This window comes from Myotis davidii, unplaced genomic scaffold (assembly GCF_000327345.1).
Source record: "Myotis davidii unplaced genomic scaffold, ASM32734v1 scaffold544, whole genome shotgun sequence".
Lineage (NCBI taxonomy): Eukaryota > Metazoa > Chordata > Mammalia > Chiroptera > Vespertilionidae > Myotis > Myotis davidii.
Window position 1 is genome coordinate 2,272,238 of NW_006297018.1, and position 2,877 is coordinate 2,275,114.

A 2,877-nucleotide genomic window follows, 5' to 3' on the forward strand; every position below is an offset into this window, starting at 1 on the left:
ACCACAACTATTCTTTAAGAAACTATAATTTGTCCAGTTTGGATATAGAATCAGAGAGAAATATTCACAATTATCTGAAAAAGATATTAACATACTCCCCCCTTTTCAACTACATATCTGTGTGAGGCTGAATTTTTTTCATATATTTCCACCTGAGCAATAATATCACAATAGGTTGAATACAGAATCAGATATGAGAATCTGCCACTAGAGAGACTTATCTATTCTATATAATAAAGAGCTAATATGCAAATAATTGTCACACCCTCATGTTCTCATGCCGTGATGCCCCTCACGCCGTCATAATCCATCAGGAGGTTGTGTGTGCAGCAAGTGGGTGCGGGTTGGCGGGGCTGTGTGTTTGTGGAGCCACAGAGGCGGGTCCCAGCGGCTCTGCCTCTGCACGGTGAGGCCGGGGGATCCCCCAGCTCCAGCCTACCTCTTTGGGGCAATCCATGAGGAGCCCCGATGGGTGGGCGGGGCCTACCTCTTTGGGGAAATCGATCATGGGGCTCCTGCACTGTGAGAGGGCACAGGCCAGGCTGGGGAATGCCCCCCACCCCTCCAAGTGCACGAATTTCATGCACCAGGCCTCTAGTATATATATAAAGGGCTAATATGCTAAGTGTCCGCTTGAGTAATAGCATCACATAGCAACATCCAGCTTCCTCTCCCTAGTGACAACTAGCCCCCTTGCAGTTTCTCAGCCCAAGAACACAACTTGCTTTATAGCCAGGTGGAAACATTTCACACTTTAGCCAAATGTCTGTGAAATGTTTTTCCCTGCCTCATCTTATTTGATCCTCACAGAAGTCTTGGAGTAGGTAGATAGGAGACTCAATGGAACCTATTTTCTTTTCATTGGCTGGAAAATGGAGATTTAGAAAGTTTAGAAAATTGACCCAACTGAAAATAAGTAAGAAATGGTGGACCTTGAAAATGACTTCAGGTTTTCTCACTGCTCAGAATATAGTCAAACACTGCTGCAATTAAATATTTTACCCTTTGTTCTTCCTGCATGATCTACAATAATAATCTGCTTCATGTTGATATTTACTGCTGTGTTGCTGACAATTACCTGAAAGAGAAGTTGGAATGCTTCACTGGGCTGGAAAAAGTTTAGCTAAATCAGAAAGCAGGTCTAATTAAGCAAGTTTATTCTATATATATATAAAAGGCTAAGTTGCTTTGCACATGTGTGATACATATAAAGCTCTCACTGGTGCCAATCACAAGTATGTGTTTTGATCTGTCATTATTGATTGTGAATTTGGTTGACACTTCTATTATAGGGAAAGGGCGAACAGCAATATTAAAATATTTCTTCTAATTAATTTCCTTTCAGTGGGCACAAATCCATGCACCGGGCCACTAGTAAAAACTATGCGATTCTCACTAAATATTTTCAACTTTGTAAAGTAGTTATTTTGCATAAAATATATTAACTAATGTGAGGGGCTTTGCAGTTTTTATTTCAAACACACTAAATATGGACAAAATAACCCACATAAGTAAGGGCTCTTTAGAGTCCTTAAATTCTTATATTTAAATATCAAGTCATCACGTTGTGCATCTGAAACCAATATAATGTTATGTGTCAATTATACCTCAATAATAAAAAAAAAAAAACTATCTTGGGGGAAAAAAAGAGTGCAAAATAATTTTGAGATCAAAATGGTGGGAAACTGCTGCACTAACTTATACTGCTTCAGTTGCTCTAAATTCAGAACATTCCAACCTTTAACAAAAAGGTAGTGGAGGAAAGAAATCCCTGGGGTTATAGTCCCTGGGCTAATCACTAAAGGAGCTTCTCTTTGTTGGGTGACCTAGAGGTGTTTTCACTCTGGGGGCAATGCACTTTAGTAAGCACTTTGGGGTGGGTGAGGGCATTGCCTTCTGTTTGCAAAGCAGAGAAACTATTGTGCATATAAGCAAACTTTCCAGACTGTTTTAGAAAGAGTGAGTGTAGAGGCTGAGGCTCTGGAAACCTATTCCTCTAAAACTATCTATGCCAGTGTACCCGTGGGAAAGTCTTCATGTAACCCAGGAATAGGGTGTCCCAACATGCTGGGCCCTATTTCCTCCAGGCCCTATTTGGAAGAGATTGGGAAAGGGAAAATACAGAACCTTAGATACTGGCTATCTGGTAAAGAAACCTTTTATTCATTTGGTTGCAGAGATCTCTCTGTAGCCCCAGGAACACAAAAACTTTTTGCTAATTAGCATGTGACTCAATCCAATTCCTGTGGTTGATGATCCATCCAGCAGGGCCTTGCCCAGCTCTGTGCCTCTCAGGCTGTGTGATAGACAGTCTGACAGGCCTGAGGCTTTCCCCCAGTTATGACTGAGAACAATCCAGCAGAATCCTTGAGTTCTCCTGGCCTCTACACCTGCAAAGTACATTACCTACTTGGCATTTAAAGCTCGTGGCACACATTTTTAGATTAATATCTATCATTTCGGAGCTTACTCTGTGCCAGGAACTGTCAAGAGCTCTTCCTTTGTAAGATTTAGTCCTCACAAAAAGCCTGAAAAATAATTGTGTTATTTCTTGACTTCTAAGGAAAATTTTTGTCTACATTCAACACATTTAAAATTGAATTTGGTCTTGCATTTGATGTGCACATGGTTTGTCCTGTTTTGTATAAAACTAATAAATTGATGATGCATCTTGTAATAAAAATACAGTATGGATTTCCCCCATTTTATAAATAGGCAACAAGTTTAAAAATATGAAGTAACTTGTTTAAGTCCACACATTTGGAATGTGGTGGGACAGAGAGGTGAAATGTGAACCGCCCATCTCCAAGGCCTGGGGTTGTTTCACTGATTCATCACACCTGGCTGGTGCCTCTCTTTTCCCCAGCCCCTGGATTC